This window comes from Manis pentadactyla, chromosome 3 (assembly GCF_030020395.1).
Source record: "Manis pentadactyla isolate mManPen7 chromosome 3, mManPen7.hap1, whole genome shotgun sequence".
NCBI classification, from domain to species: domain Eukaryota; kingdom Metazoa; phylum Chordata; class Mammalia; order Pholidota; family Manidae; genus Manis; species Manis pentadactyla.
In genome coordinates, this window is record NC_080021.1 from 151,313,950 (window position 1) to 151,338,843 (window position 24,894).

The 24,894-nt window shown below is 36.2% G+C and overlaps 1 protein-coding gene across 3 annotated transcripts in view; it reads right to left on the reverse strand.

Annotated features, from left to right (window-relative positions):
• Nucleotides 1-24,894, reverse strand: part of C3H9orf85 (chromosome 3 C9orf85 homolog) — a 284,332-nt gene that overhangs the window by 83,674 nt on the left and 175,764 nt on the right. For 2 of the 3 annotated variants that reach the window (XR_008996504.1, XR_008996505.1), the window contains exon 3: nucleotides 22,981-23,133. The gene's annotated coding sequence lies outside the window, so the exon portion shown is untranslated. Of the gene's footprint in view, nucleotides 1-21,513; nucleotides 22,034-22,980; nucleotides 23,134-24,894 lie in introns of those variants that run through there. The other variant, XR_008996503.1, reaches the window with a different exon arrangement.

Here is a 24,894-nt window from a genome sequence, read left to right on the forward strand (position 1 = left end):
ATGAAACACTAAAGCATTTTCATTTCCCACAGTCCTCTTTTCTTTCTGTGGTCTGTCAAGTACTTGCTCAAACTGACTTTTCCATTTGTGTTAAACGTGTACACAAAAACACTGTCCTAAGTAAGTCTTATAATGTGGGGTTAATTTCATTTTAATTTTAAAGTGAAGTTTCAGACAAAATGAAAAATCCAAGATGCAGAGTCCAGAGTAGCATTTAGTGCTGTCTTATGCCTTTGTAGCTTTCTAAGATAAAAGTTATTTGAGGCAACTCCTGTGAATAAAAAGCTAGGTTTTGTGCATTATAATAAGATAAACTTGGGAGGATATGTCTGTATGACAAAAAGGGATAAGAAAGGGAGTATTTGCTGAAAAGTGAAACATAGTGTCTCATTTTTACTTAATGAAATGTATGTTTAGGAGTAACTATACCATGGTCTAATATAAGGCTTGGATGATGACTTTCTGGTTATCTGAAAAATAGGTAAATGAGACTGTGCAAAACTTAAATAATATTCACTGAACAGGCTGTCATAACCTAGATTATTCTGGATAAAAAATAAAGTCATTTATTTCTAGTTATTGAAGTTTATAATACATATTAATGTAGCTAAAATATGTAAATAATAAAGCCACTATTTTTATTTTTAAAAACACTGAAAAAAATTTTAATAGGCAATTAGTTCAATGTGAATGTTTATATGATATTGATGAACTATTATAAATTTATTTATATGTGATAATGGTATTGTGGGAATATGATACAAAGGGAGTCCTTATTTTCTGGATATACATTGAAATTTCTACAGAGGAAATTATATGATGCACAGTGTTTACTTTAAAATAATCTCAATGAGTGGAGAGTTGAGGGACTACAGATAAAAAGGGCTTGACCAGTATTTTTGAAGCTGAATGATAAATATATCAGGTTCATTACACTTTTTGCACTACTCTTGTATATGTTTGAAATTTCCTAAAATTAAAAAAAAAATTTTAGCATGCATATTTATGAAGGAATTGGAGGAAATCCAATTGGTAGAATCATAGAATTCTCTAAGTTCCTCTTTTTACTTTAATCTTTTCTCTAAATAATCAGCTTTTGGTGTGCAGGTCTTATGCATCTTAGTATACTTTGGTCTTAGCACAGTGACTAGCATGTAGTGTCACTCAATAAATGTTTATGGAATGATAATAATCACACTTAGCATCAGTAGCAAACTCTATTACTCTGGTCAAATTTGTTTAGTAACGTGTAAGTTTATGAGGCTTCTGATGTTGTTTGTAAGTGTTAGCAATAGAAAGCCCCTGGCAACCTTCCTGTGAATAAAGATGGATACACTCCACATTAAATGTCACACCATCTAAGGTCTTCCTGCACCAAGTCCCCAGAGTAGCCCTTATATCAAATGTCAGCTGTGAACAGGCCTCTCTGCTCAAGTGTCCTATCTTGCATGTACCTCCCAGAAATAACTGAAATCTTGGCATTCTTCTTCTTGATGAAGTTTCAAGGCTTTGGCCAGATGCTAAGTTTCTCAAAGTTTTGCTCCAAACTCGCTGAATTTCAGCACTGCCTAGTATACAATTGTTAGCGGGAGACAAGAGGAAATTCAGCCAGAACCTGAAGAAAGAAATTATATGGGAAATAGAACCTAGATGTAAAACGATAAACTATGTAGGTGTTTCTAGAATTTTAAAAGGAAACTTTGATGTCACTATTAAAACCTAGGCAGGCTTGTCAAAATTCCTTACTCTATGATGGGCATGTGCAATGGGATGCTGACAATCTAAATTTAGAAGAAGAAATTTACATATGGAAGCAGTGACTTGATTTCCTTCCACCTGAAGGTAAATCTTATTAACAAGAAATGGTTTGCAGAGGGTAAAACAGACATGTTATAAAGGTATCCACCTGTGTTTCTGAAGGGCTTTGACAGCAACAGATGGGATGGCAGGATGCAGAAAGCATCAGGCCGTAATCGGACATTTAATTGATCTGGTGACTTTGAGGTATCAAAAACATTGGGACACCAAGCATTATGGAAAATATGTTGGCTTCCTCTTTCCAAGATACTCTTGGCTACTGAATTGGTGTTCTTGTAGAAGACATCTGCTTGTAGGTGATGACTGAGAAATGGAATAAATATATAGCATAAATCTTCTGCCCCCGATTCCCTACTCTGCCAGCCATTACTAGTACATGTGGGTGTTAACTTGGTAGCTGTCCCAGATTTCAGAAAGGCAGACATGGTTTTCAGCTAAAAATGGTGACTGTAGGATACATTTAACCACCCTTTATTCCATGCAGCTTTCCTATTGAAATAACCTATAGATATTATAAACAGGAAACATGTTCTAGCAATGCTGGTAATTAAGAAATGAAGGAATCTTTGCTGAATATAATAGAGATAAGACCATGAAGAGAAGATATATCACCCCTGGTTTCTTTGAAGTCTGGAAATTAAATAAAAAGAGACCCCAGCAAAATCTTACTATAACTTTCATTGCAGTAGCAAAAGCTGGAGGTAAATATAGGCCACTGGTGACCTGTGAGGGGCACATACAAATCAGCCCCCAGCTCTGACACCACATGTCAGAGCCACAAGGAACAGGGATCTTTGGGGTCTTTCCAAATACCTAACACTGGACAGGGACTGCCATGCTGGGGAAAGAACAAAGAGGTTGCATAGCTCTCTCCAAATAAAGGCAACCTTCCAGAAAAATGGTGGAACCACTGCCCCAGCTACCCTCAAGCTTGGTTGGTCTGGAACTTCAAAGCCACATAATCTGTAGAACTTAAACCACCAGTATTGGACAAACCCTGACCTCCCTCTTTAATTCAGTAAATAACTGTAAACAGGAAAAAGTAGTACAAGTCAAAAAAGGTATCAATCTGAGTGATGATCTGAGTAATGAGATTAAATAATCCTGTATCAAATTTTGGAAATTCTCTGATTAGCTGAAGAGGATTCTGCACTCTGGACACCAGAATAGGCAGTAAGTAAAAATGAGAAAATCTGAAATCAGAAAAGACTGAGAAAATAGAAAGATTAGTTGTCAAGTTTCAAGCAAATCAGTAAGTCAGAACCTTAGCCCCAAGCAATCTTCCCAGAACTTGGGGAAAAACGATTAAGATAGAAAAAAGGTGATAGAAGAGCTGTGGAGAATAAATCCAAAAGACCCACTATATGTATAATAAAACTGAAAGAGTGTTTAAAAGAGATAATATATAACTTTCATATTTTGGAGAACCTGAAAATATTTGATAAATTAACCTAGAGGCTAGACTGTAAAGAGGCGAACTGCTAGAAAGACTAAACATAATTATTTTTCAAAAGCAAAATACACAAAATTATCAATCAGGTTTACAAAATTTATGTGCAAGATTTACCATAGATTTGACAGACATTATAATTTTAAAATCTGTTGTGTATATATCTGGTAATATATTTGAAATTTTATAGAGGAAAACATAAATAATAAATATACACATAAACAAAATATAAGTGATAAAAATTTACTTCAAAAGTGATAAAACCTTGAGTATTTAATTTTTATAAAAGGAAGTTAAAAACAAGTAAAACAACTTGTCCATTTATTCTTCTTGTAAGAGGCAAAGCATGAATTTGAAATTTCAGAGCATCTAAAAAAACATGGAAAGCTTCACAATTCATTAAGAACTTCCACAATGTTGATAGAAAACCTAACTAAAATAGCAAACACACACACACACAGACACTGTATAGAATAATTTAACTTAATATAGATGTAAAAGCCAAAATAAAACACCAGAAAATTGAATACATACTAAAATAAAATAACAATACACCATAACAATGTTTATTTTGGTAATGCAAAGATTATTCACTCTTTAAATATGTATACTATTATATCAGTATATCAAAGAAAAAAGTCCCATGATGATTTTGTTTTGAAATGTTTGATTTAGATTTAGATTTGATATATCTTTCAAAGGCATTTGATATAAATCAACATTATTTTCTGATGAAAACTGTAAACTAAATTAAGACATGTTGTTAATACAACTAAGACATTTTTTTTCCTCAAAAAAAGCAGTCAGGACCACAGTTAAGTGAAACTATATGTATTTCCATTGAAATGTGTAATACTTAATATTGTTCTCAATGTTCTTACAAAAGCAGTAAGACCAAAAGAAGTTGGTCAGTACCAAAGGAATTATATTTTTACAACTATTAAATAAGCACATTTTAATCCTCGCCACCACCACTACCTCACCTTAAGTCATGTTTTTTATAGCCTTTCACCCTTGTGAGTCCTATAGATTCAGGGCAGAAAATAGCCACTAAATTAGTGGTGCTAAATTCTTGTGGTTCCTACTTAAACCATGTCAAGAATTAATTCCTTTGAATAAGAATATACAGTCCCTCCCATAGGCTAGAAAGATAATACTGTTCACCATTATGGCTTACCCATGGATCTGAAATCAGCAGAAGTAAAAGTCCACTTTTTTTTTTCCACCTGGGATTAGGTTAGAAGATCAAGAGAAGAGAGAGGGGAGTGGTGTAGTCAGACGGTGACTCGAGTCCACCTCTCCAAGCTTTGCTCATTTAAAGGGATGCAGTGATACAAACTGCAGCAGTCATGAAGGACAAGGAGCTTGTTCCCTATCACCCCATTTAGGGTTCTAAGAGGAAGCCATGCAGGATGCTCCAAATCAACATCTGGCAGTCAGGTAAAACTGGCAGAGACAGACAGGGCTTCTATAGTATTTATGAAATCTAAGTCACTTTCAGTTGGAAGACATAATAAAGATGCTGTCAAAACATGATTATAATATATAATCCAACTTCAGAGATAAGGTAAAAAAATGTACAAATTAGAATCAACAAAATATGACAGCACTCCTAAGCTGTCATGTCAGGTCATGTCCTAATCTTCGCAGCCTCCATCCCTAAATCAACATTTGGCCTACAGGAGGAGTTCAATAAATGTTGAAGGAAAAGGGAAGGAGGTGGGGAGGGAAGGAAGCCTTGACTTCTCCAGCATCTGAATGCAGTCCTCAGAGCTATACATAACCTTCTTCCCTTTTGTTCTTTTAAATTCCAACTTTGGTTCATATTTTTAAACACTTCTGCTCTAACCAGCTCAGAAATCACCACAAATTCTTCCTGCTGGGGCTTTCAGCTTGCCTCACTGTCTTAAATTATCTGAGATCCTACATCTATTCTCACTTGGCCCTTTCTCCTGCCCAAGGCATGCCTCAAAGCTGCTTTGCCCACACTGTTCTGGGGCCAATATGACGGCTGAAGACAGAAGAAAAACTGGCCTCAAGGGAGTCATCTAACAGTAAACTGCATTTGAGCTGAGGCTCGAAGCATAAAAGGAATATACCAGTCAATCGCATAAGACAGGTAGAGGCACAGCAGCGTTTCAAATTCAGCATGCCATGTTGACCACTTAAAATCTAAAAACAATATCCAAGCCTTTGCTCAAAAATACAGCTTTTTATATTTTACACTATAATTTATGTTTCATGTGCATGAATGCACAATGTGTGTTCTTCTCGCAGCTAGGCTATAATTAGGCAAGATTTACGAAGGCAAGGTCTAGGTGATTGAGAAGGTGTATGCTTAACAGGTGACTGTCAAGCTATTTATAGGAGCAGCTGCCTTGAACCAACAGACTTGCAAATATTTCCACTCTTAGAAAATGCCACAGTCTGTTTTTCCTCCCACCTTGCTGGCTTCTCCTTCTTGATCCTTTTAACTTGCAACATCTCTTTCAGATTATTGAAATATGGAGCGACCTCAGAATTCTTTCCCTAGCCATCTTTTCTTCTTTATGTTTTCTTTTTAATTTTTAAATTTTGAAATACTAGATAAATTCAATAGAACACATATGACATTTTTGCAAGTTATGAAATGTAGTAAAACCAACCAGAACCAGAACAGGATGGGGCAGGTGAGGCATTTGTTGTGGGTGCAAAATTTAGGGGGGCACCAAAGACCCTCATACTTAGGATAAATAATCCTTTAATGTAATATTTTAAAAATCAAAATTAATGTGAAAAATTCCACAAGGAACAAAATATGACAATTTTAGATATAGACAGGATCTGACCCTGTACTTTTGTAAACCTTATGAAACTAAAATGTAAACTTTATAAAATTTAAATGTATTCGTCTAAGCCATGCTTTTTTCTTCAATTAATGTTAAGTCTCAAAGAGTCTTCCACTGCTTATGTGAGCACCAATATTTCATTCATCTTCATGGCTCTCCAGTGTTTCATCCTATGACCACACCTTTATGTGTCCATTTTCCTACAGACAGACATGTGGGTGGTTTCTAGTTACTTGTCATTACAAACCTTGCTTCTGTGAACATTCCTGCACATGTCTGCTTCCCATAGGCTGAGAGGTTCTCTAGGCCAGAGTCTACACCTGGGAAGAGAACTGCTAAGTCACACGGTATGTGCAAATCGAAATTTACTAATGCCATATTGTGACCCAAAATGCTTGTCCCAATGTCTACTACCACCAACAAGAGTTTCTGTTATTCCTCAGGCCAAAAGAATATAGCTTTTTCATTTTTTGCTACTCTAGGGGGTGTAAAGTGATATCTCATTGATGTTTTAATTTGTACTTCCATGATCAACAATAAGATTGAACATGGTTTCATATGCTCATTGACTATTCATATTTCCTCTTTCAGAATGCCTGCTCATGTATTTTGCCCAATTTTATATTAGAATATAGAATAATGGATATAACATACATACAATAATATAGAGAGATATAATAGGCTATATATGCATATTTTGTTGGTCTTTAAATTTTTTAAGAAATTCCTTTTATACTCTGCATATCAATTTTTTTGTTGTATGATTCCAATGTCTTCTCTAAGTTTTTGGCTTGTCTTTTTATTCTTTTTCTGATATCTTCCTGTTTACAAAAATGTAGTCACTGTTCTCTTTTACTATTAGTACTTTCTGTTTCTTTGCTTAAGAAACCATTCCCTGGGAAGATGCTAATCAAAGGGTGCAAAGTCTCAGTTATGCAAGATAACTAAGTTCTTGAGCTCTAATAGACTGAATGGTGACAAGTTAACAATATTGTACTGTAAACTTGTTTATTCGCCAAAAGGGTAAAATCTTAAAATACCCTAACCATACACAAACACAAAAGGGTAACTATGTGGACATGATAAATATATTTATAATTCGCTTGATTATAGTGACTATTTCACAATGTATGTGTATATCAAAACATCAAATTATACTACTTAAATATACGTAATTTTGTCAATTGTGTGTCAATAAAGCTGAAGTAAAGAAGAAATTAATAACCTAAAAAAAAAAAAAAAAGAAACCATTTCCTACTTTTTGTCAAAAAGAAAAATCTTCTATATTTTCTTCAAACAGTGTTAAAGTTTGGGCTTCCACATGTAAGTCTTGCAGTCATCTGGAATTGATGTTGGACATCATGTGAGGTAGGGATCCAATGTCAGTTTTTTCACTGTGCATAATCTATTGCTCCAAGAGCATTTCCTAAAAGCCGTTCTTTCCCAACTGGTCTGCAACTTCACATCTTCCATCTATCAGGTCTCAATATATGGGTAGGTTAATTTCTGTTTCATTGATCTCTTTATCTTTGTGCCAATGCCACCTGGTCCTAGAAAAATTTTCAAATAAATCTCGATATCTAGTTGGGCACATCTCCTCACCCAGTTCTTTTTAAAGAGTACCCTGGCTATTTGTCCCTTTTAGAATCAATTTGTCAGGTTCCACTGCAAAACGCTTTGGGAATGTAATTGGTATACATTGATTTGACTTAGCAAGATCAGTTTGGCAAGGATTAACATCATTATGTGTGTCTTCATTAGTACCAACATGGTACATCCCTCCATTTATTTCGTTCTTAACTGTAAGTAGTGGGTTGAATAGTGGCCCCCAAAAGAGGTGTCCATAACCCCTGGACCTTGTAAAAGTGACTTATTTAGAAAAAGAGCCTTGTAATTGACTACCTTAGTGTAATGAAGGATCTCAAGATGCTGTCACCCTGATTTTTGAAATCTAATGGCAAGTGTCATAAGAGACAGAAGAGAAGACAGAGAAGAGTATGTGGACGTGGAGACAGAAACAGGTCAATCAGCCACAAGCTAAGGAATACCTGGGACTACCAGAGGCTAAAAGAGGCAAGGAAGAATCCTCCCCTCAGAGGGATTGCAGCACTGCCAACATCTTCATTTCTGCCCTACACAACTGCAGGAGAATAAATGTTTTAAGCTGCCAGCTTTGTGGGAATTTGCTATGGCAGTTCTAGGAAACTAATGCACTTTCAGTGTTTAATCATTTTTTATAAGGACCTTGCCTATCTTTTGTTATACTTTGTCCCAAATTCCTTATTTTTATGGCTATTGTAAATAGCATCTTTTAGAATTTACATTTGTTAGTGGTTTATTGCTGATATCCTGGAAAGCAGTTGATTTTTGAACACCGATCTTGTTTCCAGAAACACTGTTAAAGTCTTTTTTTAATAAAAATTTGTCAACATTTTATTACAATATTGCAGAATACATGGGGGAAAAAATGCTCTTTGTACATCAGTTAAAATATCCCTAATAGGAAAATTCTCCAGAAAAGAGAATGGATTATATACAAATAGAAAGAACAGTTTAGTTGAAGGTCACGAGATTCTTGACAGTCAGCTCATAGTCAACTTTGTGTGTCACTAGTTACCCAGAACCAAGTCTTCATTCTATCAAAATTTATCAGAAACAGGAGTAAGCATTATTAGAAATGCTCCCTTTTCCCAGAAAGAGGGTGTAAATTACAGCCTGTAAAAGGACTGTGTCTCAGATCATTTTTTTGTTTTATGCTTGGATCATCACTTCACCATACAGATCATCCAGCTTCTACTCTCCCTCATCTCCAATTTGTTCTCAACACGCAGCCCTATGTTAAACCACAATTTGAAGTCTAATGTTATTCCTAATCACTAGCAAAAACCCCACTGTTTTTGGGTAAAAGCTAAAATCCTTAAATGGCCTATAAGGCCCTGCAGGTAATGGCACCTCTCTCCTAAGTCTCATCTCTCTTGGGAGTGCTCTGGGCTACAACCATACTGTTTTTTTTTTAATTAAAATATCATTGCTATACAATCTTATGCAACATACTGGTTTTAGCTTAGCTTTTGAGAACCAAAATGAACCCTTGTCTTGTCGAGTACTTCTGTAAGCTATTTCTTCTGCCTGAAATTCTCTTTCCCCCATCTGTCTCCTAGCCAACTCCTCTTCATCCTTCATAGCTCAGCTTAAAGTCACTTTCTTGGAGTCTGCCCTGATTCCTCAAAATAAACAATAAATTAGAATTCCCTCTCCTTATTGTTTAACTCCCAGTATTGCTCCCTGCCAACACTCATGGATTTTCTTCCTATTAATTTTTTAATTTTATTTTTTTAGTTACATTTACTGGAATTCACAAATGCATAGTCTTGTAACCAGTACCACAAACAAGATACAGAACAGTCTGACCACCCCTCTAGAATTTGTTTATGCAATCTCTTTGTAGTCAGTCACTCCCCTTTATCCCTTGGCAACCTCTATAGTTTCACCTTTTCCAGAATGTCACTTAAGAACAGTATGGTATTGGTGCAAAAAATGACATATAGATCAATGTGAAAGAACACAGAGCCCAGAAATTAAACCCACACATATATGGTCAATTAACTTACAAAAAAGGAGCCAAGAATATATAATGGGGAAAGAATAGTCTCTGCAATAAATGATGTTGGGAAAACTGGACAGCCACATGCACAAGAATGAAACTAGACCCCTATCTTACAACACACACACAATATTAACTTAAAAGAGGTTAAAGACTTGAATATAAGACCCGAATCCATAAAACTCCCAGAAGGAAACATGGACAGTAAGTTCTTTGACATTGGTCTTGGAGATGATTTTTTGTATCTGACAGCAAAAGCAACAAAAGCCAAAATAAACAAGGAGTAGTATATCAAACCAACAAGCTTCTGCACAAAAAGGAAATCATCAACAAAATGAAAAGGCAACCTACAGAATGGGAGACTTTATTTACCAATCACATATCTAATCAGGGGTTAATATCTAAAATACATATAGAACTCATTCAACAGCAAAAAAAAAAAAAAAATGAATCTGATTTTAAAAAGTGCAGAGGACAAGAACTGACATTTTTCCAAAGAAGATATACAGATCGTCATGAAAAGATGTGCAACATCACTCAACATCAGGGAAATGCAAATGAAAACAATACAATAACCACCTCACACCTGTTAGAATGGCAATTATCAGGATGACAAGAAATAACAAGTGTTGGTGAAGATATGGAGAAAAGGGAACCCTTGTGCACTGTTGGTGGGAATGTAACTTAGTGTGGCCACTATTGAAAACAGCACGGAGGTTCCTCAAAAAATTAAAAATAGAACTACTGTATGTTGCAGCAATACCACTTCTGGGTATTTATCCAAAGAAAATGAAAACACTAACTCGAAAAGATATATATGCACCCATGTTCATTACAGCATTATCTACAATAGCCAAGATACGAAAAAAACCTAAGTGTCCATTGATGGATGAATGGATAAAGAAACTGTGGGATATATTTATACAACAGAGTATGATTCAGCCACAAAAAAAGAATGAAATCTTGTCATTTGTGACAACATGGATGCATCATTAGGGCATTATGCTAAGTGAAATAAGTCACACAGAGAAAGACAAATACCATATTATTGCTCTTATATATGGAATCTAAAAATAAATAAGTTACTTTTTTAAAAAGCCAAGCTCACAGATACAAAGAATAGATTGGTGGTTGGCAGGGGCAGGGAGTTAGGGGTGGGAGAAATGGGTGAACTGTTTTCATTTCTGTTTAAGTAAATTGAATTTTTAAAACAACACATACATACCATTTTATTCATAAAGTAGGTACCTATGTAACCATCATCTGACAGGAGGAGGAGGGGAATTTCCTCATGCTCTCTTTTTGTAGTCAGTCTGCTATAGTTTTGCCTTTTCCAGAATGTCATTTAAATGCTACAAAAGAATATGTAGCCTTATCGATATGATTTCCATCATTCAACAAAATGCAACTGAAATCCATTTGTATTGTCTGTGCATCAATAGTTCATTACTTTTTATTGTTGAGTAGCATTGCATTGTATGGATGTACTGCAGTCTGTTTATCTATTTGCCAAATGAAGGCCATCTGCATTGTTTCTAGTGTGAGGCAATTATGAACAAAGTTGCTATAAATACTCAGATTTTTGTACAGGTTTTTGGGTAAACATATATATTTTTTTTTCTTGGGTAGGAATAAGATTTCTGGGTCACATGGTAATTGTACATTTATCTTGATAAGAAACTGTCAAACTATTTTCCAAAGACACTGCCATTTCACATTCCCACCAGCAATAAGTGAGAATCTTAGATGCTCTGCAACCCTGCCATTACTTGGTATTGTCAGGTTTCTTTGTATTTCATTTTATCCATCTAATAGTGTGTACTGATAACTAACTACAGTTTCAATTTGCATTTTCCTATTGACTAATGATGGTGAGCATCTTTTCATGTGCTTATTTACCATCTCTATATCTTCTCTGAGGAAATACCTGCTCAAACCCTTTGCCTATTCTTTTTTAATTGGGCTGTTTTCTTCTTATTTATTTATTTATTTTTCTTTTTTAGGTTGCTGTTTTCTTATCATGGAGTTCTGAGAATTCTTGTATTTTCTGAATACAAGTCTTTTTTCAGACATGATTTGCAAATACGTTCTCCTAGTTTATGACTTTATAGTTTATTCTTGAAATTACCTTTTGGAGAACAAAGGTTTTTAGTTTTGATGGTGTCCAATTTATCAGGTTTTTTTTCTTTTATGGATCATGCTTTGGATATCCAAACTTTTAATTCACAACCACAAAGATTTTCTCCTATAGTATAGTTTTCTGGAAAATGTATAGTTTTATGTTTTATATCTAGCTCTATGATTTATTTTCAGTTAATTTTTGTATAAAGTGTGAAGTATGAGCTTAGGTGAATTTTTTTGCATGGATATAGTTTTAGCATCATTTTTTGAAAAAAGCTATCCTTTCTTGACCTTTGTAAAAAGCTGCTTGACCACATAGGTGGGCTTATTTCCTTTCACTATAGTCGAAGAGCCTATTTTGTATGATTTCAATTCTTTAAAATTGTTAAGGTTTGTTGCGTGATTCATTATATGGTCTGCCTTAGTGAATGTTCCCTGCATACTTGAAAGAATCCAGGTCTTCTATACCCCTTCTGATTTTCTGTCTACTTGTTACACTGATCATCAAGACGATTTAACTCTTGGTGGTATTATTTTAGTAGTTGCTTGTAGTGATAATAATACACAAACCTCTCAATCTACTTAAAGCCAATATTTTGCCACTTCAAACAAAATGAAAAGGCCTTACAGCCACATTGGTTCTCTCATTCTTCCTTCTTTATTTTATAGCTATCATTTGGGTTGAAGTCTGAGCAGTTGAAAACCCCATCAGATAACATTATACTTTTTACTTTCAACTGTCACATGTGTTTTAAAGGACTTAAGGAAAGAAAAATACCCTATTTACACCAGTATTTGCCAATGCTGTTGTATGTCCTTTATTCTTGAAGTTGCAAGGCTCTCCTGGTATCATTTTCCTCAAATCTGAAGAACTTAGAATTTCAGCATGTCTTCTAGAATAGGTCTGATGGTGACAAACTCCCTTACTTTTCCTTCACCTGAGAACATCTTCATTTTACCTATGTTTCTGAAAGCAATTTCTTTTCTCAGGATGTCATTCAGGGTTGAAAATTCTCTTCTTTTACTATTTTTAATTATGTGGCTCCACTGTCTTCTAGCCTTTATGGTTTTCTGATAAGAAATTCAGTTATTTGAATCATTGTTCAATTTTTACACCATTTTTTCTTGGATAATTAGGAGTTTATTGATTTTATCAGTATTTTTAAAGAAGTAATTTTTGATTTGTTGATCCATTCACTGTATCTTTCTTTTTACTTCATCTAACTTCTCTCTCATCTTTACAATTTCTTCCTTCTACTTTCTTTTGATTTGTTCTGTTTTTCTCTTCCCCATTTCTTAAATTGAATGCTTATCTCATTTCCAGTCTTCTTTTCTAAAATAAACAAGCAAGGCTTTACATTTCCTCTAAATAAAGCTTTAAAGGTAAATCTGTAGTTATGTAACATTCTCATTATCTTTCCATTTTAATTTCTATTATGGTTTCTTATGATGTTTGAGATATTTAAAGACTAATTTTTAATTTTATAAAACACATATTTAAGTTAGCACTTTGTTTCTGACTTTTGCCTTATGTGCATTGGTAAGAAAATGAGTTCTACTTGATACTGATTCTTTGAAATGTGTCAAGATTTACTTTATGGGCTAAGAACTAGTCAGCTTTTCAAATAATCTGGGTGTTCTTGAAAAGAGACATATTCTCCAACTTTCAGTTCTCCAAAATTAAGTACAGAGTTCTATATTTGTCTTAGATCAAGGCTGTTAATTGTGTTCTTCAAAGTTTCTGTATCTATAGTGATGTTTGTCTTCTGGATTTATCAAACACTGAGATATGCCTTAAAATCTCCCACTATGATTGTATATTTATCTATTGCTTGAATTTGATCAGTTTATCCATCACCTATCTATTATCTACTTGCTTTATATATTTAGAGGCTAGGCTATTAGAAACATACAAACTTAGGAGTATTTGTCTGAAAAATTGAACCTTGTATCATTATATAGTAACCACTTTTATCTCTAGTATTATATTTTTCTTCAAGTTCTAGTTAGTCAGATATGATGGTGTACCAGATTTCTTCTAGCTTAAATTTACCTGGAATATCTTTTTCTATTCTTTCTCATAAATTAATTTTGTCCTATAAGTATGTATCTTACAAACAACACACAGATAACGGTTTTTTTTGTATCATTAATCTTCAATTACATGAGGAACATTATGTTTACTAGACTCCCCCCTTCACCAAGTCTCCCCCACAAACCCCATTACAGTCACTGTCCATCAGCATAGTAAGATGCTGTAGAATCACTACTTGTCTTCTCTGTTGTACAGCCCTCCTGGTGCCTCCCCCACATTATACATGCTAATCATAATGCCCCCTTTCTTTCCCCGCCCCTTATCCCTCCCTTCCCACCCACCCTCCCCAGTCCCTTTCCCTTTGGTAACTGTTAATCCATTCTTGGGTTCTGTGATTCTGTTGCTGTTTTGTTCCTTCAGTTTTTTATTTGTTCTTATACTCCACTTATGAGTGAAATCATTTGGTACTTGTCTTTCTCTGCCTCGCTTATTTCACTGAGCATAATACCCTCTAGCTCCATCCATGTTGTTGCAAATGTACGATTTGTTTTCTTCTTATGGCTGAATAATATTCCATTGTGTATATGTACCACATCTTCTTTATCCATTCATCTACTGATGGACACTTAGGTTGCTCAGAGATATCTTTTTAAAAAGCTATTCTGACAATCTATGATCTTCAACTGTAGAATTAAGTCTATTTAAATTTATTATGATTACTGGTATTTGGATTTATTTTTCCATCTTACTTAAAGCTTTCATTTTTTCTGCCCTTTGTTTCTTTCTCTCTCTTCCCCCCCACCTTTTTCCCCATAAACTTAAACTGAATTTAGATATTTTTTCTCATTTCATTTTGCTCTCCTACTGGTTTTGAATATATACACCTTATTTCTATTCTCTTTGTCACTAGAATGTAAATGAACACTTAGCTTAACAGAATATAAAGTTAGTCTTTACCACCTCATAAAGATTTTGGAATGCTTTAACTACAATCACCTTGCTTCTTCATATCATGCAAGTAGGGCCCCATATTTTAGCTCTACATTAATTTTAATTCCATAACTTAAGCATTATTAGTGTTTATACCATCAATATTTTATCAATATTTTGGGGGGACCAAGTCCTCAGTCCATAACATTTACCTCCAGGTTCTCTTGCTCTTCTTTATTCCTAACCTCAGAGGATTTCCATTAGTTTCATAAAGGGCTAATTTGATATTTAGAGGTTTTTTTTAATTGTTGTTGACTATTTTTCGATGTCATGTAGCAGACATGAATTTAAGAATCTCTAGCTTTCCATATTGCCAGAAAAAGACATTTTTTCTCTATGTATAATCTTGCAGTAGGCAATTCTATCTCATATACATGCTTCAAATAACATATCAAATGTCTATTTCCAGCCCCTATTTCTCTCCTGAGGTTAAGACTCATAGCCAGCTGCTTCTTGACATCTTTACTTGGAATTCTTGTAGAATATTTAAAACTGAATGTATCCCAAACAGAACTCATAATTTTCCTCTCAGATTTGCATTTCCCCTGATTTCCCTATCTCAGTAAATAGCATGATGAACCACTGAATTGCTCAAGTACAAAAACCTAGATACTAACCTTAATGCCTCATTTTCCTCTTCTTCCCACATGCAATGCAAGAACAGGTCCTGTCTTCCCTATTTTCAGCACAGACCCTTAACCTGTCCACTTTGCTCACCTTCTCCACTGCCTTTGTCTCAGCCATCATCATGCCTCATCATCCTGCTATCACCTCCTAAGCAGGCACCCTGCTTCTGTGCTCACCCCCCTGCATCTAGGCTCAACAAAGCAATAAAGCAATCCTTCCAAAATGCAGATTACATCACATCTCAGTAACTTAAAACTTTCCATTTGTTTCCCATTACACTTACAATAAAAGGGAAACTTACTGCCACCCTACAATGTCCTAAGTGTTCCAATAACTGTCCACCTTTCTGAGTTGATTGTGTACATGCTCACCGGGCTCACCACACCATGGGCACTCAACTCTCTTTCTGCTTCTCAAATACACTTAGTTCATTCCTACCTCAGGGTCTTTATATTTGCTGCTCCCTCTGCAGATAAATTCTTACCTATGATGTTTGCTTCACTGAAGTCTCAGCTCAAATGCCATCTCTTCAAAAAGACTTTCTCTAAACACTGCTAAATATTCCCCATTTGTTCCTCCAGGTACATGTCCACCCCTCTCCACTCTGCTCTGTTCCTCAGAAAGCACTCCTTCATGGCACACATCAATCAGGCTTCTTTGATCTCTCTTTCCATTTGGTTTTGCCAATGGGAAGCAATGGAAGGGAACAGGAGGGCAGAAGGAAAGAAAGATCTGGGTACATATATCCCCAGCTCCTTCCGGGGTGAGTTGCCCATGGGTGGTGGTCATGTTCCTCTATGAAAGTTCTAGTAATTGGTCTCTTCCACAGCTATCACCTCCCATGAGGTTCCAGCAGTGATTCCTTCCCTTCATCTCTTCAAGCTCAGATATAATAGTTGCTTCCTATTTGGGAGCAAGGATGTTTCTCCATCCATTGTTGGTTTCCTTTCATTAAACTCCCTTTCCTTGAATGTGGCATCTATTTCCTAGTGTATCCATTTGCTAGGCTCTCTGAACCTGAATTTCCCCACATAGGACAAAAAGATAGTTTCTATCCCTCACAACAGAAGGCTTTTATTTTTAAGGTAATTATGGACCTAAACACGCTCTGTAGAATGTGAAGCAAGAGAACCACAAGCAGAGATCATCATCGTGGTGATTATGGTTATTAGGGGGACACAATTTGGATCCCAATTTGCTCTTAAAGATATTAAGAAGCATTGAAAGAAAAAAGTAGCTGGCTAGTCATATAAAGTCAGGCACTGTCAGGTACAACAAAATTTCTTTACCTCAGTAATTCTCAGAATTTTAATAGTTCAAAGTGCGTTTCAGTTTTCCATAAGAGAATATCATATACATTTTTCCAAACTTACCTAAGCATGCAACACTTTTCATTGCAACCACCTCATAGCACTAGGGTTGAGAAATGATAAATTAGTGACTTCTGTCTAAGTGAAACAAGTCAAAATTATATAAAACATATGGCAGACTTTTAAACCAAAACTAGAAAGAGAAAATAATTTGCCAGCTTTAGATGCAAATAGGTTGTTGGCAATATTTTCTAGCTTCAAAGCAATATAATTCAGCTTTAGTCCTCAGCAGAGAACAGGGTGACAGTGGCTCCACAGGTAAATCACAACTCTGACAATAGGTATTAGAGAGCTTTGGAACCCTGCTCTTGTTGGCTTAAAGTTAAAAGTATACCCTTTCACATTTTTCCTTACCACAATACCAGAAAAAAGAGGAAAGCATCCAAAATATGATTCACTGGTGGCTCTCTGCATATGTGCATCTGCATGTCCACGGTGACAGGCACCAGCTCATGTATATGCATGTACACTCCTCAATGTGGGTAAGACATTAAGGTTTACAGAATATAAAATGTCATTTCCTACTGCTAAGGAGGTGCTATCTAAGCTGTGGGTTTAGAGTGCCTCCTTCTGCTCACTAACAACTGGAGGACTAAAACAGACCTATCAAGCCTATGAGTTGATAGAACCAAAAACACTATAATCCAGCCCCTTTGATACACAGATGAGGAAATCAAGACCCAGGACAAAGAAGTGAATTACTTAAGATCACTAGGGGTCTTTGTGCGCCCACAGAAGTGAGCATCCAGACAGACAGCCCTACCCGGATTTGCCTGGACAGAGCTCTCCCAAGGCGCTTCAGCCCATCCAACTTCAAAGACTCTGGACTCCTAGCTAGCTTGCAATCTAGGGTTTCATGCAGAAGGCTGAATCCAAGAGACTGACTAATTCTTCCTTCTGCCAGGGGAGAACTATCTTAAGGGACAGCAAAACAATCCTTAGAAAAAACTAGAATTTACTTAGGTTCTCAGGCCGTGAACACCACCTAGGACCTCAGCCTTTACAGGCCCAAGAAGAGTCCATCTATGCTCACCACTCATTGTGTCATTCAGTGTCACTTATCCTTCTCACAACCCCTTAACTCCTCACTACTCTGGGATTTTTTTCCCCTGCTCTTCCTTCCATCAAAAATATCCCATCATTGGGCAAACATTTATCGAGCGCCTATTATGTACCAGGCATCCTGCTAGAAGTTGGAGATACCAAGATGGCATTTCTTCCCTCAAGGAGTTAACAGTCTGGTAAGAGAAAAAACAAAGAAACCATTTTTTTAAAGGGTGTATGTGAAGTGCTAGGGTAGGAAAAATGAAGACTAAGCTGTTCCCTCACACACACAGAGAACGGTCGGGTGAAAATACTAAACACATGCTCCTTAGCATTTCCCACCCATTTCTCCTTTTCTATCCCGCCTGCCTCTGCCCTGGTTCCAGGCGTTATTATCTCTTGACTGAACTAGTGCAACACCTTCCTAACTTTCTCCATGCTTCCAGTCTTACTTTTGCCAACCTACTTTCACTCTTCTACCAGAACAAGTTTTTAAAATTGAAATCAACATGTCTGGAATATAGTAGAAACTGAATAAATATTTACTGAATAGTGTCATTTCCCTGCTTAACATAATTCAGTATACTCCTAATTCATGCTTGCAAAACCTTCCCACTGATTACCCGCAATGAGGGGAATGAAGACATATGTACCCTGAAGGTATTATTCAACAAAATGCACAAATCTAAAAGGTACAGCTTGATAACATTTAACATTTGCATAAACACATGTATCCACCACCCAGATCAAATATAGAACATTTTCATTTTACCCTAGAATGTTTTCCCATGCCCCTTCTTAAGCCAATCCTCCTTCCCAGAGTTAGCCACTATTCCATCTTCACCCACTACAGACACGTTACCTGTTCTTGAATTTCATTTCAGTTGAATCAGACAATACGTACTGCTGTTGACTTGAGTATCATTATTTTGTGTCCAGTCACCTTTCCTAGACCCTCTCAGATAGAAATTTGCATCCCAAAACTTTAAGACATTCAGTGGTTACCGTCAGAGTCCCAGACTCCATACTGATTTTTTGCCTTCACCAAAACCTATTTCCTATAGATATCAATTAGAAAAAGTAAGGAAAATAAATTTTGATTAAAGGAAAGGATATACAGGTGATATACATCAAGAAAAATATCCTCACAATTAATACCTGAGAGGTTAAACAGTTGACCCTTGAACAACGTGGGTCTGAACTGCATGCTTGCATTTATAGGCAGATTTTTTTTAGTGAATATGTTGGAAAATTTTTGTAGATCTTTGACAAACAGAAAAAACTCACAAATGGTGTAGCTTAGAAATATTGAAAGATGTAAGAAAAAGGTATGTTATGAATGCATAAAAGTTATGTAGATAGTATTTTTATCACTTACTTCCATTAAATCAATAGTAAACTATTAGCAATTAAGTTTTCAGGAAGTCAAAAGTTGTACACAGATTTTCAACTATGAAGTGGGGGAGTCCATGTCCCTATACTTGGCATTGTTCAAGGGTCAAGTACATGTGTATAAACGTATGCTTGAGGATTGACTAATCAGCTACTGTCACCTTGATTAAAGAGAAAACATTTTCTAATAGTGGTCCATCAGGGCCAAAGGCAAATTTGTAATGAAGACATATGAACAAAAGCTGAGTATCAAGAAGGAATGAAAGAAGTAGTAGCATCAATCGAGAGTTTTAATTATTAGGTACAGTGCAAGCTAAGCACTGGGGATTTGAAAATGAACATGCCACACTATAGCTCTAAATTGGTGTCCTTTTCTAGAAAACAATTTTCTAATGTGTGTCAAAGTCCCCATAAAAGGTGTATGTCCTTGGGCAGTTGCCTTTGCCTTCACCTGGGTGCTGGAATGGTCCTAAAATTTTAATTATAACTTTCATTTTTGCTTTTTATTCCTAGTTGAAATAGTGGTCAGAGTATAAGAGGAAAGTGTTAGAACTTTTTTAAAAGGCAGAAATGAACTTCCTCCTCCAATAAAAAGCCCCTTTCCATTTCCATCAAAAAAAAAAAAAGGAGTATGTCCTTGTCCTAGTAATTCCATTTCTATGAATTCAAAAATATAATGAGAAATACCCCAGTATGAGGGAGTTAAATAAATAAATTATAGTAAGTCCATATGGTTGAATATTACAGAACCTTTAAAAACAAATTTTTGAGGAATATTTAATGACAAATACTCAAAATATGAAGTTGAGTTTTATTTTTTAAGTGAGCTACAAATCTATAGCTATGGTGTAATACAAATTATTCACGTGTGTATATGTATGTAGGTATGTATATGAGAACATGTACTAATAGCATATATGTACTAACAGACACACACACTCTCATTTACATTCCCCCCACTATGACTACAAGTGCATATGTCAGAATACCCTTTGTCAGTAATAATACACTTTTTCATCTTTGCCAACTTGATAGGCAAATGTGCTATTTTAATTTAGATTTTTAGATACTAATAAACATTATTTTGCATATCTTTGATTCAGTATTAATGAGGGTATGAGGGAAAAAATACTCTGATTTTTTTGATGGTGGTGGGAAAACTGAGTGTTACTTTTGGGGACAATTTGATAGTATCTATTAAAATGATACATGAATATACCCCATGACAAGCAATTCCACTTCTCAGGATCTGTCTTAGAGAAACAACTTGTATATGTGCCAAGAACATATACATATTGCAACATGTTTGTCATAAAAAACAAAAAGAGCCTCTGTCCTCATCAGCCAGGGAATAGCTAACTCAACTATAGTATAACTATACCAAAAATATTATGCAGCAATGAAGTAGTTTGAAATACTGATATAGATAGATTTTTAACATATTTTTGAGTGAAATACAAGGGGAAAAATAATATGTAGAGTATGAGACTCTTTTGCAAAAGTAAACAAGCATTATTGGGTATTCTGAAAATACACAGAATAAAAAGGACACCCGGCATATCGATAATATGGTAACATTTGGGGAAAACACTGGGTTTGGTAGGAACATGATCAAAGAGGATTTTAATATTCCTAGTAATTCATTTCATGAAGAATGTATTAATTTGGAACTATATATTAGTTTAGAAATAAATATTATTTTTAAAAATCAAATTGCTCTCTGGATGTACCATTTAAATTCTGTTGTAAAGATTATGTGATTTTTTTTTTAAGTCAAGACTAAGTAATTTACATAATGAAGAGATTATGGCTATGTGTATCTAAACTAACTGTAGCATAGTAAACATGGAAATCTTTAGCAAATTTAGAATTAATCAGTTTAACTGCTGGCTTAGTCTTATTATGTTAACTTCATGAGTAAGGAGATGTTTTATATAGATCAGACTGTTCAAGAGAAAAACTGTCCTGTTTCCTTGGGCAATTTTTACTGTTTAACTGTTTGGAACCTTGAGAATCAGGGACTTCCCTTTTTGGTTTCAGTTATAATGGACTTCACTACATCAGAGATTTTACTTTTTCTTTAAAGAAGTCCAGACCTAGAACAATTCCCAAAATACCTTCATGAAGAAGGAAGGTAAGGTCATGAATAACTGAAATTATATTTTATTTTTTAAAATATGGTTATATTTTAGCCAACCTGACAATTTCCTTCCCTTCATTTTAGTGTCAACTACTTTTTAACTGTCATAATAATGTCTTTGCTTATAATTACAATCATTTGCAATGAAAGCATTAGTTTACAAAGAAGCATAAATGAGTATTTTCCTTTTGGGTAGCAGTTAAAAGGATTTTTAACAGAATATTATTCTAAAAACAATCTATCTCACTTCATATCTTTGCATGAAGCAATTATAATTCAGGAAAAAAAGAAAGGGAGAGAATGGTATTTGGTAATAATACACCTAAACTTAAAATATTCTGGAACTAGGAGAAGTTTTATGTTGAATTTTTTATGAAGACATGTACCATACTTTTCTTCCTTCACAAAATAAATTTATTTATTCTTTAGTAATGAAATAAATGAAACTTTGCCAGTCATTTCTTTTTATAACAAGAAACATAAATGTGTAACTTTGTATTTCCCCAGGAAAGATCTAATGGTGGGATGTGTCTTTACTTCCATCATCTTTTTTGACCAGAAATCTTAAGAATGAGGAGGACTGTCATAAGTGGTGTCTTTATCTTCCTCTGCCTCTTAGGTGGTAAGAAATTAAGAAAGAGTAAATTAAAAAGAGGGAAAATTACTTAAGAAATTTCAGAATTACAATATAAGTGGAGGGTGGCCTTAAATAAGGTAATTAAGATGCATATAACAAGGCCTGAGTAAGCAAGCACTTATATTACGAAAAGCCAACATTTTTGAGCATTTACTATATGCCAGGTAGAATCCATTGAATCCTCATGACAACTGTATGAGTTAAGTGTTATTTCCCATTTTACAGATGAGAAAACTGAACTGGTAGATGGTGGCCCCCATGCTGTTATTAGTGCTAAGCTGGAGCCAACTAATGAGGCTGGAAGCCCTTATAACTATGGCAAAAAAAAAAAAAAATGAATTAATTAGACCAAACAAGCAGAGACTGGGGCTTCCTAGCACTTATCCTATTATAAGTGTTTTCCTCTACCAACTCCAATATTCCTTCATTTATATATCGCCACAGAAAGGAGATGACAGGAAACTTTCAATTCCTTTTACAGAATTCCTAAGGCCCCTCAAACAAGGTAGATGTTCATGAAGGTGAAATACTCAGTAGGTACGCTAAACTGCCATCCTGAGACTTCTCCCCCTCAGTGCAATGGTAAGATGGCAATGAGGGTGGCTGCTCTGGGCTGAACCCAGGGGTTAACAGGACAAGGCCTCTTAGAGTCAGAAGATTTAATGTACAGCCATCCCTCCTCACCCACAGGGGACACGTTCCAAGAACTGCAGCAGGCGCCTGAAATCTCATATCATGCCAAACCCTACATATACTTTGTTTTTTCTCTACATACACACCTATAATAAAATTTAACTTATACATTAGTCAGAGATTAAAACCATAACTCATAGTAAAATAGAACAATTATAACAATATACTGTAATTAAAGTTATGTGAATGTGGTCTCTGTCTCTTTCAACTCTCTTATTGTACTGTACTTACCCTCCTTGTGACAACGTGAGAGGATAACATGCTGTGTGATGAGAGAAAGTGAGGTGATGACGTAGGCACTGTGACATAGGGTTAGGCTACTGTTGACCTTCCGAGGATTCACAGGAGGATCATCTGCTTCTGGAACGTGGCTGACGGGGGTAACTGAAACCACAGAAAACAGAATTGCGGATAAGGGAAAACCACCTACTACGCCTGTATGCCTCCTACTGATGCTGATGCTACTGGTCTGAAGACCACACTTCAGTAGGAAAAAACTAGAATGCACCCAGATATAAAATATTAAATATTGAGACTTGGGGACTTTTGTTCTGGATACAGATGTGAGGATAAAAGAAGAATATTTGGCATAAAGAAAAATTGTGAAGTAAGGGGTGCCCAAGAAGTCAGGGGTGGTTATTAAGAAAGATAACCATATGGGGAAGATGGCGGCGTGAGTAGAGCAGCGGAAATCTCCTCCCAAAACAACATATATCTATGAAAATATAACAAAGACAACCCTTCCTAGAATAAAGACCAGAGGACACAGGACAATATCCAGACCACATCCACACCTGAGAGAACCCAGCGCCTCGCGAAGGGGGTAAGATACAAGCCCCGGCCCCGCGGGAGCCGAGCGCCCCTCCCCCCAGCTCCCGGCGGGAGAAGAGCAGGCAGAGCGGGAGGGAGACGGAGCCCAGGGCTGCCGAACACCCAGCCCCAGCCATCTGGGCCAGAGTGTAGGGCCCTCGATACTGGGAAAACAGGGCAGCAAGAACAGTGAGCAGGCACTGGAGGCTGGGCGACAGAGGACATAAGAAAAGCGCGCGACCATTTTTTTTTTTTTTTGCTTTTTTGCTGCTTTGTTTTGGCGAGCGCTGTTTGGAAGTCTTAAAGGGACAGGGACCCCAATATTAGGGAAACAGGGCAGAAAGACCGGTGAGCAGAGGCCTGAGGCTGGCACCGGAGAATAAAGAAAAACGAACGACCACCTTTTTTTTTTTTAAATAAAAATTTTTTTTTTTTTTTAATTAAAAAAATTTTTTTTCTTGTTTTTTTTTGTGGTCGTTGTTTTGTTTTGGCGGGTGCTTTTTGGAAGTCTTAAAGGGGCAGGGCGGGCCACTTAATCCAGAGGTAGGGAATCCGGGACCTCTGGGCACCCTAACCCCTGGGCTGCAGGGAGCAGGGAGGCCCCTTACGGAGATAAATAGCCTCCCAGCAGCTCCTGCTCCAACGCGACTCCACCATTTTGGAGTAGCTGCCCGAGCCAGGCCACGCCCACAGCAACAGCGGAGATTAACTCCATAGCAGCCGGGCAGGAAGCAGAAACCCTGTCTGCGCGCAGCTGCGCAGCACAAGCCACTAGAGGCCGCTGTTCTCCCAGGAGAGGAGGGCCACAAACCAACAAGAAGGGAAGTCCTTCCAGCCGTCACTCGTCCCAGTTCTGCAGACTATTCCTATCACCATGAAAAGGCAAAGCTACAGGCAGACAAAGATCACAGAGACAACACCAGAGAAGGAGACAGACCTAACCAGTCTTCCTGACAAAGAATTCAAAATAAGAATCATAAACATGCTGACAGAGATGCAGAGAAATACGCAAGAAAAATGGGATGAAGTCCGGAAGGAGATCACAGATGCCAGAAAGGAGATCGCAGAAATGAAACAAACTCTGGAAGGGTTTATAAGCAGAATGGATAGAATGCAAGAGGCAATTGATGGAATTGAAATCAGAGAACAGGAACGCATGGAAGCTGACATAGAGAGAGACAAAAGGATCTCCAGGAATGAAACAATATTAAGAGAACTGTGTGACCAATCTAAAAGGAGCAATATCCGTATTATAGGGGTCCCAGAAGAAGAAGAGAGAGGCAAAGAGATGGAAAGTATCTTAGAAGAAATAATTGCTGAAAACTTCCCCACACT